Here is a 12,810-nt window from a genome sequence, read left to right as displayed (position 1 = left end):
TATGATAGACATAGAGAGAGAGAGAGAGAGAGAGAGGCAGAGACACAGGAGGAGGGAGAAGCAGGCTCCATGCCGGGAGCCTGACATAGGACTCGATCCCAGGACTCCAGGGCAGCGCCCTGGGCCAAAGGCAGATGCCAAACTGATGAGCCACCCAGGGATCCCCGGAGAGAGAGAATCTTAAGCAGGGTCCACGCCCAGAGCAGCCCGATGTGGGGCTGTGTCTCATGACCCTGGGATCATGACTTGAGCCAAAATTATGAGTAGAATGCTTAATGGACTGAGCCACCTGGGCGCCCCTCTTTGCTGTCTTCTAATTAGGAGTTGGGAATGGTTGTAGTCTACTGTGTGAATGGAGAAGCAAAGAAAGCAAAGTCTATATAGAGAAAACATGAAGCAGAAGTAAAAGGAGAACTCTGAGGTCCTAACTGCTTCCCAGCCTTGACATCAATCTCTCCCTGAGGCCTGGCTCCATATATGCCTTTGAGCTCCCCAAAACACCCTTGGAGCCGTATAGTAATTTCCCCTCTTTTAAACTTACTCTAGTTAATTATTCTGCATCCCTATCTGTACCTTTGCCTTACCTACATCCTGCCTTCAAGTCTCTGCTCAAGGAAACTTCATCCAGAAAGCTTTTTCTAATCCCCCCAAACAGAAATAATGCCTTAATCCTATAAATTCCTGTTACTGCATGTATATATTCCTGATGACATATCTGCCTTATACTTTCATGATTATGCATCCTATTTTTTAATCATAATTTCTAATTTTATTGTGGAGAGAGATCCATGCTTCACTCATTACTGTAAGCTCCATACACAGAGCACAGAAGTGAGCAGTAACAAAAGTAACAACTTTTGTTAAAAGAATGGATGGGGGATCCCTGGGTGGCTCAGCGGTTTAGTGCCTGCCTTCAGCCCAGGGTGTGATTGATCCCAGAGTCCCGGGCTCCCTGCATTGAGCCTGCTTCTCCCTCTGCCTGTGTCTCTGCCTCTCTTTCTCTCTGTGTCTCTCATGAATAAATAAAATCTTTAAAAAAAAAAAAAAAAGAATGGATGAACAAATAAACACCTTTTATTCATTTTCTACTGTTGTTCAAATCCCTGAACCTCTCTCCTTCAGGCTGGTATTACAGAAGTGGAGATTTGATCAGCCAATTCATCCAGTTAATGTGAGCAATGTAGACAGACAAATAGGATAATTGTGACCTAAAAATCTACTCCAGGGCCAGAACGATGCCGTTTGGTTGTCAATATTGATCACGTTTAATTAGAAAATTGCCAGATCTCTGCTGTTCTTAGTGCTGTGTGGGCATCACCTAAAAGCAAAGGGATGACAAGCTGTTCCAAGCATCTGCAGCCTTTATGTAATAAACATGTTTTTATTCAAGAAAATTTGTGCCTGTTTCTGAGTAGGATCAGAGCCTTTTAGAATTACATATCTTTTCCCCATACAAACTTTCTTCAGTGGTTATGAAGAGGGAACTATTAATGTATAATTCTTAGAGTTATTAAAATAATGTTAATTTATTTTAATTCACACCGTATAAATGAATACTTGCAGAGTAGATGCAAAATAAGGTTAAAAACCAAGATTAGGGTTTAAGAAATAATCACCGCAGGAACAAAATGAAATCACCTGAGGTATACTGTGACTTCATGAAGTAGGTAATTAACCTGTCAGTTACTGGGGTCCCTTCCAAACACTTCTTTGATCTTTCATGACCTTATCAGAGCCCTTTCTGGATGAAAGCATAGCTATAATCATTATATTTTATGCCATATACTCAGTTTCTCAAATAGCTGCTTACTCTCATGGTGTGACTTGCCATTGAATCTGTCTATATCCACGTTAATCTGCCATCAGTAATAGTTAACAGAGTTAGAGCAGTAAAAATGCAAGTGTCCACTTTGCCAGTATCCATAATTTAAAATGGTCACTCGGCAGTAACCAATTTGCTCATCTTGGCGTCAGGCTTAAGCATCTTGCATTTGCATGTAGTAACTGGTAAATAAATCTTAAGCATTTATTTATTGAGCTCACTCCATTACTATTATTAAAAATAAACCAAGAATTAAGACTCTTAATATCTATGGCATTTTCTTATCTGTGCTTATCAACCTTAGTTGGGTATGCTTAAATCCACACTTTGAAAAAGCATCATTCACTATCTTTAACATAAACAATTGATTGTCATATCTTCTGTAATTTCAAACTCTCTTTAAACCTGAAAGGAAAAAGTCTCATAATATTGGTGAGAGAGATTTAAAAGGAGAACTCTTCCTTAACTTAATAAACTCCTTTCAGCCAGCTAGGATAGAAAGTGGAAGACACAACCACAAAGAAAAATTTTAGAAATCACCATTAATATTACTTTCCTGGGGGATCCCTGGGTGGCGCAGCGGTTTGGCACCTGCCTTTGGCCCAGGGCACGATCCTGGAGACCCGGGATCGAATCCCACATTGGGCTCCCGGTGCATGGAGCCTGCTTCTCCCTCTGACTATGTCTCTGCCTCTCTCTCTCTCTCTCTCTGTGACTATCATAAATAAATAAAAATTTAAAAAAAATTTTTTTTTAAATATTACTTTCCTGAAAGAACCAAGGTTAAAATTTTGTTTTATATTCTTTCAGCCATCTTACTTTGCATGGATATACATGTGTGATTAAATTTAGATTTAAAATTAAAATGATACCATATGCAATATGCTGTTTTCATTTAATAATGTAGCACAAATATTTATCTGATCCAGAGGCTGGCAAATTTTTCTGTAAAGGGTCAGAGAGTAAATATTTTAGACTTTTGAGCCATACAATCTTTGTCACAATTATTCAACTCTGCTGATATATAGCAAGAAAGCAATGTGCAAATAGGTATGATATGTAAATGATGGTATTTAAATGAATAGGCATGACAGTGTTCCAAAAAACAGGTAATAGACATCCTGTGTTCACAGACTGAAAGACTCAACATAGTAAAGATCCCAATTCTCCCTAAGTTGATATACAGGTTTAACATAACTCCCATCATAGTCCTAACAATTCTTTTTGCAGATATAGACAAGATTATTCTAAAATTTATATGAAGAGGCAAAGAACAGAAGAACTAAAACAATTTTCAGAGAAGACTACAGTGGGAGAAATCATTCTTTCCAATTTTAAGACATGTTTTATAGGCTGCAGAAATAAAAACCATGTGGTAGTGCAAACTATACATCTGACAAAAATCTCATATAATTATAGACATTATTACTATAGACCTACCAGAACAGCTAAAATAAAAAATAATAACAATACCAAATGCTAGCAAGGATGCAGAAAAACTGGATCTCTTATACATTGTTCAAGGGATTATAAAATGGTATAGGCACCTAGCAGTTACTTAAACAGCTAAACATACACTTACCTTCTGACCTAGCAATCACATTTCTAGGCATTTATCCCAGAGAAATAAAAACTTATGTCTGCACAAAAACGTATACACAAATTGTCACAGCAGTTTTATTTGTAACAGTCAAAAACAGGATACAATCATAATATCCTTCAATAGGTGAATGGTTAAACAAAATGTGATATATCCACACCATAGACTATTATTCAGCACTAAAAAAGTACTGAACTACTGATTTATGTAAAATTTAGATGCATCCAAGGACATGATGCTGAGTGGAAAAAAAAAAAGACAATTTCAAAAGTTATGATTTCACTTATTAAACATTTCCCAAAATGACAAAATTACAGAAATAAAGAGCAAGGTTTGGAAATAATAAGGGAGGAGGAGTGGGTAGGGCCATAAAAGAATAGCACAAGGGATTTCTTTGTTATAATGGCATAATTCTATATATTGATTGTGATCACAAATATGGGGATCTACACACACATTGTACTAATAATGTCAATTCCCAGTGTTGACATTGTACTATAGTTATATATAAACTGTAACCAGTGAAGGATATCAGGTGAGGGATACATGGGACCTTTCTGTACTATCTTTGTAACTTTCTATGAATCCATATTTACTACAAAATAAAAAGTTAAAAAACAAGGCAGACAGCAGGCCATTGCCATCATCTGGATGTAGTTTGCTAACTCTTGACTTAGACATTAGATATTCTGACAATGATATTTGTTATTAGCTGTACAGTATGTATTTCATTATACATATATTATGATTTATTTAACCATTTCTCTATTATTTCCAATTTTTCTCTTTATAAAACCAAGACCTAGGATGTTTTATATCTTTTTTATACATCTATAACCATTTCTTTAGAATAAATATCTAAAATTACAGTGACAAATGTATATATAGCTTTAAACTTTTGGCATAATATTGCCAAATTATTGCCAAATTTCATGCCAACTTATACTCCTTATTAGCAATGTATGAGAGTACGCATCCACAAATTAATCAGGTATATTATCTTAAAAAAAACAGCTTACCACGATTGTCAGATAACTGTGTTTCCTTTGTTTAAGTGTATTTTTTCTTTTATTTCTAGATCTTCCCTCACATTGTCCCCTGCCTAGGACATTTTCTGCCCCTTACCCAGCTAACTGGCACTTAACCTCCACATCCTGAGTAGATACCATTTCCTAGAGGAAGCCTTCCTCCATCTTAGATGTCCTTCTTATTGGCTTCCACAGTACTCTGTACTTCCTCTACTGTGTCATTCATACTCTGTGGTCACAACATGTTTGTTGTAGAACTTCAATCTTAGTTAAGCCCTAGACATTAATCTCTGTAGGGCAGGAGGCTTGAATCTCCATAGGGCTACGTCTGTCTTGCTCCCTTTTTTATGACCAACACGAGCACAATGCCTGACAAGTTGCAAGTATTCCTTAAATACTTTTTGAATCAATGAATGAGAAAGAAATATGTATACTTGATCACAAAGGAAATGCTCTACTTTTGAGAATTTACAACAATATTAATAGTATGTTTTTAGCACCCTCCAGGAAAAAGGCTCCCTTATCTATGAATATAGATAACAGGTCAAAATTGAGACTAACCCTATAGGAGGGAGATGGATTCATTACATTATCATAGCTTGATGAAACTGCCATTAAGATCACCCAGATAGCTTTTGTTGTGCTGACTGTACATGCTCCCAGTCACTTTCTAATTATTATTTGGCTTTTAGGCATGAAGTATAGACTACTCACACTGAAAATATGCATATGACACACAACCTTAAGTTTTATTGTCCTTGTGACAATTATATTTTTTACTAGAAATTAATAAAATGGCATCTGATTTGTGCATTGGTTGCTTATGAATTTTATTATATGAATACATTCTCCAGAGCTTCATAACCTCCCCCTAGAAGGCAGTGGTCACATCAATGTATTACCAACCTATTGTCCCCCCAGGGACGGTCTTCCTGTTTGCTTACTCAAACTATAACAAGCATGATTTTCAAGTCTCTGTGGTTTTTATACCAAAGTATTTTTATTTCATGTGACTTTTTTAAATTTCAAGTCTCTTCTAAAACTTCATGTAGCCTCTGTGCTTTTTCTGCCTTATCCAGAATATATTCCTTGACTGCAACTGAATTACATCTAAATTTGGGGAGGTATTTTAACGTTCTTGCTCCTGATTAGACTGTTTTGGCTCCTCTTTAGCAAGGGGTTCAAAATGTGATTTTATTCTTTATCAAATCACCCTCCTTTTATCTATATGAATTTATTCCTCATGTTGTAAAGGTTTATTGCATTTAGCACACCACTAAATTTATCTAAGGTAATCAAGTTATTATAGGTAGACTGGATCCTAGAAAAGATCAGAAAATATGTTTAGTGGCTGAGATTTAAATATATGTAAAACAGAATTTCTTATTTGAGAATTATATTCTGGATCATGAACATTATAACAAGTTGCTAAGGGAGACTATGGAATTGCATGTAATCTGACCTGGAAATAAGAGGAAAATCTAGAGGAGCAGGCAATAGATTAGAGAGGACACATGCCAGGCTGTAACCCTTTTACCAACTCACAGAGGGACTCTGTGCTAGCCACTTAACAGTAAGCTTCCATTTCTTCCTCTATAAATCAAGGCAGGTAGACCAGAAGAAAGATAAACTCCCTATCAGCTCAGAAGTCCTATGATTCTGTGATAAAATTTGTCTATCCCTTTGATATCTGATGCAAAATAGTGACATTTATTAAATCAGGATCCCTTCCCTTGAACATTGATCTGAGATATTCCTTTTTTGGTCCAGATACTTTTCATTGTCCCCCATACCTCATAATATAAGGAGACCTTCTCAGGTCTTAAGCTCAGTTGATTCCCATGAGCTATTGCTCCCTGTCATCCAGCTGTCCTCTTCCCATTCCTCACCTAGTGACCAGCTCTCACTGTTATCTTCTCTAGGCCAGCCTATCTAAACCAACCTTCATAAGTGGAAGAGGTCCAAGGCAGTGCTCAAAATCTCATTCCAAAATACCATCCCTACATTTTAACAAAGGCTCCTCTTTTAATTCTAAGCTACAGAGAGACTTTAATTAAAGGAAGAAAGACAAAATCTGTTAAATAACTACTGTGTGCCACATCAGTGTATATCACATTCACTTCTTATAACTATCTGTTGAAATATATATAGTATTTCCCCCTATTTTGTTGAAGTTAAGAAAATGGATGCTCAGAAAAATTAAATAAATTGCCAAGATCAAGACGTAGTTATCAGTAGAGCTGTGATTCAAAATCCCAGGCCATCTAACTTGATTGCTGTTCTCTCTCTACAAGATCATCTTGTGTTCCATGAAGCCCCAGGGTCCTGGGGTATGATCTCAGGGTCCTCTGAGAAGAGAGGATGGGAATCAGGCACCAGCCCCATCTTTACTCTGAGGATGTCCAGAACACACCTGGTGGTATTTACTTTGTAATGACTACTATTTAATTTGATGAAAAAAGATTCCTCTGATTTATAAATGTTTGTATAGCACTTGTTTAAAAAAAAATGACATCCTAACCTATGGTATCACCTTTTCCAATGTATAGACACTTATTTTCATAGGTGTTTCAGGTGATAGTATCAAATTGAATAACCACTCTCATCAATCACACATCCTTAGGGACAGTCTAAGAAATAACACAGTAGATGTTCAACAAATGTTAATCTGTGCCACTCCTCCTAGCTATCTAACCTCAGCCACATCTCAGATGACTATAGGAGGTATACCAGAATCCTGTGACACTCATGGTTTGTAAAAATTCTACAGCTCCTGTAGATGTACAATTTGAATTCCATGGTAAACATGTTCAGGGCTACATCAAATCATGTATCCACTTTTTTCTGGGTTTTTTTTTTTTGTGTGTGTGTGTGTGTGTTTTAATTTTCCTGCACCTGCATCTACCCCCTTCTTTTCTTTGAGCCAGCGGATCATAATGTGTGAAAATAAAGGTCTACACTGAGAGAATGATGTGCTACAAGCTGCACATGTGAGCAAATGATAGATAACCAGATGTATGTCTGGCCAATGTTTTTTGAAACAGAACGTTTGATAACTTTGTAGTCAAAGAAGGGAAAATAATGTCTGAAGTTAGCTATAGGGCTTAGAAGTGTCCAGCATCAGAAAGGTCAACATGCGATTGACAGGTAAGGAAGAAGCCAGAAGAAATAGCAGCAGGAGGAACAGATAAGGAGCAAAAAGCATCAAATAAACAGCCTCAGACTTGAGAGATGGCCTCCGGGTGTTTGCTGGGCTCAGAATTTGCAGCACTGAGTTTGAGTATTTCTGGCCCTTTTTATAATTGTATCATTCATCAAAGAAACCATACTGAAAATGGAAAGCTAGATTGAGTTACTTTCCTGCTGAATGCAAGGTACTTAAAATTTGTTCAGGGATGGCAAAGATGAAGACCTCCCATTTCCTACAAGGGACTGTTTCACAAAAGTAGAAGATGGCCAAGAGTCACCATTGTGACCCATGAATCCTCTACAGAGGCAGTGGACCACTGAAGGAACATCCCAAGGTGCTTAACTAAGGTTTTTCTCACTGCCTATTTACTTGGCAGTATTTACTGCCAAGACGAGTGCCTCTACAGAAGCATGACATGATATCTCAGATATGGGACTGGACCATGTGTGCAGGCACTCTCAGCATAACAAGTGATATATAAAAGGTATTCTCTGAAGGCTGATATTTTTCTCTGAATTTAATTCATTTTTGGATACAGTAAATTTGAGATGCTCAGGGACTATCACATGGGAATATAAGTATTCACTGGGCTCTACTGAAGATATGGCCTCGAGTTCAAACAACAAAGGTAGGTCTCTGTACTTGGGAAGGAAGGGAGATAGAGATGGGTCACTGGTCAACTGTGCACGTGAGGGCCAGAATATCCTATTCTGAAAGATGAGCATCACGCTGCATGTCTTTGACCTTATCATTTGTAATATTTTGATCACTAGTTGGGTCACTGATCAGTGACCCAACTTAAGGAGCACTTTTGTTCTGTATATTTCATAATAAAAACTTAAGTCACTGGGCCCAGTGTTAGGAAAAGGAAATTTCTTGAATCACTTATTTCCCTGGTTAAGTGCCTATGCACATCCCAGACCTGAAACTTTCACTCTAGTAATTGCCTTAGTGTCTACCATTCTCCATCAACAGAAGTGCTAGTGGTTTGGGTCACAGCCTCTTCCTTTCTTTTTGGCTTGCAAAGAAGAAAAAACATACGTTTTAGATTTCAATTAAGAACTCTCCTGGTTGACCCTGCTGGCTTCGAAACTATAAAATGATCCCTCTCTGCGTTTCATATTTCTCCTTTTAAAATGAACAAGTGAAATTCAATTGATAGGAACATGTGATGAAGAAAATTGGAGTGGAAACTAAAATTGCCTTAAACACCAGATGCCAAAAGAACAAACCTGGATAATGATCTAACTTTTAAATATATTGTGTGCTTTCTAGCAAAGAAAAGAGGAGAAAGAAAACAGGCAACATAAATGTCTCATAATGTCCACCCACTTAAAAACATTAAATTCTAATGGAGCTGAGGTAGGGGGAATAAGAGAAAGAAAAATACAGCTAACATCATTTTAATTCCTACTGTGTGCTAAGTACCTTGATATATATGTCAAATATTATTTCATTTTCTCTAGCCTGCTCAGGAAAACATTTATAGTCTAGATAGAATTTAAGTCTATCTAAATTTGAGCTGTAGGACTTCTTAGCTGCCCACAACAAAAGTCTTTTTATCATTCTTTTAAAAAATAAAAAACAGACATTTTGTTAAAGATAGTGTGTCCGGAGTCCCCAAGACGACCCCATGTTTGGAGATTCACCTAGAAGGATTCATGGGATTCAGATATGGTTGTGCTCATGGCTAAGATTTATTACAGCAAAGTGTAAGGATAAACGGCTGGATCATAATGGGAAAATGTGCTGGCAGGGTCTGAAAGATCCATACACCTATTTCCTATTGTTCTCTCCCCCTCTGGGTGGCTCAGTCGGGTAAGAGTGTGACTCTTGATTTCAGCTCAGGTCATGATCTCAGGATCCTGGCATCAAGCCTCATGGTGAGTTCTGTGCTCAGCCGGGAATCTGCTTGAGATTCTCTCTCCCTCTGCCCCTCCCTGCACTCATGCACACACTTGAGCTCACTTGCACTCTCTCAAAAAAATAAATAAATAAAATCTTAAAAAAGAAAATACTGGTTAGAGTGGTTCATATCCATTAGAAATATCTGCTTAAATTGAATCTAGGCAGAATTCAAGTTAAACATTTAAACCTAACCAAATGAACCAGATTTTCTGGTTTCACAGTCATTTGAGTTTAGTCCTCAAATGGTGCCAAATGCCTCACAAGTAGCTTTAAATGCACTTGTGGCCAATAGAACTTTCTATGAGAGTGGAAATGTTCTTGAGGGCCCATATAGTCGCTACTCACTGCATACAGTTACTGAGTACTTGAAACACGACTAATGCAATAAAGGAGATAAATTTTTATTTACATTTCATTTTAGTTAATTTAAATAGTTATATGTGGCCAGTGTCTTCTATATTGGAAACAAAATTTTAAATGTGCTCATTGCCTTGTTTTTATTCTTGTCAATAGGAGCTTCCTTCAAAATGTGTTGACGGATCAGTTGATTTGGAGAGGCTATATGTGTGTGCATCTTTGTCTTTGGGAAGTGTCAGCAGCACAGTTTACAAATATACATACCTAATTATCAGAAAGAGATTCCAGTACTACTTTCAATCATCCTAACTTACTTCACCTGTCATCTTCTCTGATTTGTAACTTAACTCATTGGAACTCAATAAAGCAAACTTCATTCATTTAAGTGGAGAGACCAAGTAAAACCTCTTAAACATCCGTTTTCTTGAAGTTTCACTGAAAAAATTAATTTTTCTTAAAAAAATAAAAAGAGGAAGAGGTAGTAATGGTGAATTGTAATGTCTAGCAGAATCTACATTGTGTATGAATAATGGCTCAAGTTATAGTTTATTAGCAAATGAGATGGAATATTCTATTTTTCTATAAGAATTAATATTGTTGTGAAACTACAGATTCATCAGGACACCATCTGAATTCTAAAAATAAATTAGAACTGATATGCTGACACATTAGCTAGGTTATGATGAGTAAGCTTCAGGGAGTGACATTCATTTGTTCATTAACTTCATAACATGTTCTGCATGTCTCCAGTGAACAAGGCACTGTGCTAAGTACAATGGATGGTATAAAGATAACTTCCTGACCTCCAATAATTCTGATCAAGACCTGGCACCTGGAGTGGATAAATCTGTAAAGGGAAGCATCAACACAGCATATTCCTGACCGAATTTTCCAATCATTTCACTTTTTTCACTGCCTATGTCTCTGCCTCTCTCTCTGTGTGTGTGTCTCTCATGGATAAATAAATAAAATCTTTAAAAAAAAGATTTATTTATTTTAGAGAGAGAAAGAGAGAGAATTGTGAGTAGGGGGAGGGGCAGAGGGAGAGAATCTTCAAGCCGACTCCCTGCTGAGCGTAGAATGAAATACAGGACTCAATCTCACAATCCATGAGATCATGACCTAAGCAGAAACCAAGAGTCAGTTGCTTAACTTACTGACTCACCAAGGCGCCCCAGTGATGCATTTTCATAGCATAATTCATAAGCTGGGTTTGTATGAACAAGAATCCACAGAAAGAAGGATGCCCTGATCTCCTGTCTTCTTAAAAGGGTATGTGTGGGCACAGATGGCTATATCCTGGGGATAGAATTTAGGAAGGGCCTCACCCTCCTTATTGTAAATTTTTATGAAGCAAGTGTGAGAGTTGCCTTGCCACTGGAGATATAGATTGAAATAGACTGCCAAATAGTCTGGGCTTTAGTGCCAGTTGGTTTATAGCATTTATTGGAGACCTTTGGGGTAGTTGAGGTAGTTGAGGTTATAACCAGCCTCTCCTTCTAAGGGAAAGAGAGCCCCCAGTCCCAGTTAGCTGATTGCCATGTAACTCGGAGCTCTAAGGGGCTTTAGATGTTCCTGCTTATTCTTCCATATTATTTTGAATACACATATAACTTTTGGATAATTCTGGATTTACAGGAAAGTTGCAAAGTTAGTTGCTAGAGACTAAATAAATGTGACACCTCAAAATTCATCGGTTAAAACCTAATCCCCAATGTGATAGTATTTAGAGATGGGGCCTAAAATCTTTAAAAACTATTTTAAAAAATATCGTACACTGGGTGGTTTAAACAGAGGAAGAAGCAGGCTTTCTGTGGGGAGTCTGATGTGGGACTTGATCCCGGAAGTCCAGGATCATGCCCTGAGCCCAAAGCAGATGCTCAACCACTGAGCCACCCAGGCATCCCTAAAATAAATAAATCTTAAAAAAAAATGCTATCATACTTTATTTTTTATTTTCCTTTCTAAACATTTCTATTTATTTCACTAACAGAAAAAGAAAGGTTTGAATCGCCCACTTGTACTGAAAGTGGACAATCAAAGGGTGGGGGAGCTGAATGGAGGGAGCCAGTAAACAAATAGAACATAGACCTAAAGGCGGCAAAGCTAAATCTGAAAATATAGACTGACCTGTTACTGTTTTAATTAAAGCCTCACAGCTCATATCATCCTCAATGGGAAAAAACTGACAGCTTTTCCTTTACGATCAGGAACAAGACAGAGATGTTCACTCTCATCACCATTATTTAACATAGTACTGGAAGTCCCAGCCTCAGCAATCACACAACAAACAAAAATAAAAGGCATCCAACCAAATTGGCAAGGAAGAAGTCAAACTCACTCTTCACAGACAACACAATACTCAATGTAGAAAACCTGAAAGACTCCACTGAAAAATTGCCAGAACTGATACAGAAATTCGAAACCAGTCTTTAAATGGTCATCTAACTTTAATGTATGCAGGATTTGTGCAAACAAGTATTTTGAGTATAAATATTTAGATTTGCTTATTCAGAAAGCACTAATTTATATAAATCAAAAACTTCAACTAGGTGAACTCACTAATTTTAAAGGCCCAGATGTGTTTTTTGGTAAGCAAATACTATAATTATGGATAGAAAATCCCATTAATTTGCATGCATAAACTAGAGGTTAGGGTGAAGTTACTTTAAATAAAGAAAAATTCAAAATTTTGCAGTGTTGGTAGAAAGATCCTGCTTCCCTCAGACATTAATCTGTACCCCTAATGAGGAATGTAGCTTGTCTTCACAATTTCAAAGGCAGCTGGAAGTTTTTACACATTGGTATAGGCAAGCCTATGCAAGACCTTCTCACATTGTGAACAGGTTTTTAAATAATGTGTGAAAATTCTGAGGTTGTAATATACTTAGTAGTCTCACATGAC

The sequence above is a fragment of the Canis lupus genome, chromosome 11 (genome assembly GCF_011100685.1).
Source record: "Canis lupus familiaris isolate Mischka breed German Shepherd chromosome 11, alternate assembly UU_Cfam_GSD_1.0, whole genome shotgun sequence".
Classification (NCBI taxonomy): Eukaryota; Metazoa; Chordata; class Mammalia; order Carnivora; family Canidae; genus Canis; species Canis lupus.
The sequence above is the reverse complement of the archived record's forward strand: the minus strand, read 5'-3'. Positions refer to the sequence as shown.